Source organism: Pseudorasbora parva, chromosome 15 (genome assembly GCF_024679245.1).
Source record: "Pseudorasbora parva isolate DD20220531a chromosome 15, ASM2467924v1, whole genome shotgun sequence".
Lineage (NCBI taxonomy): Eukaryota > Metazoa > Chordata > Actinopteri > Cypriniformes > Gobionidae > Pseudorasbora > Pseudorasbora parva.
Genome location: NC_090186.1, coordinates 17,740,214 through 17,740,683, shown reverse-complemented (window position 1 = coordinate 17,740,683; position 470 = coordinate 17,740,214).

The window sequence follows — 470 nt, the reverse complement described above, 5'->3', positions numbered from 1 at the left end:
GATATGGACTTTATTATGAATAAAGCATATTCTTGGTTCCTAGAATTACCAGGGCAGATTATCTATTATAAAATCAAGCAAGGAGGTCACCTATATCATGCAAGGTTTAGGTATAAAAGGCTTTCATGTACAAATTCAAATATAAACACAAAACACAGACAAACTCTATGTCAAGTATATTATGCAAAATCCCTGCCCATGTTTCCTGGCAACTTATGTGGCAAACCAAATAGCTAGGAGCAGGCCAAAAAAACAACCAATGGAACTGACCTGTCAGTCAATATCTGTTGCCACATGAGAAGCCAGTAAACTATTTTGCAAGTACAATGTATCGGTCATGCTTCTTGCCTCAATCTGAACAGTTTCTTTTGAATCTTTAATTACAGCTTCCACCAACCAAAGTTCCACAATTCAGCATAACCGACAATTTTTTTAACAGCAACTTAAAGTGAAAAACGACTGTATTAGGG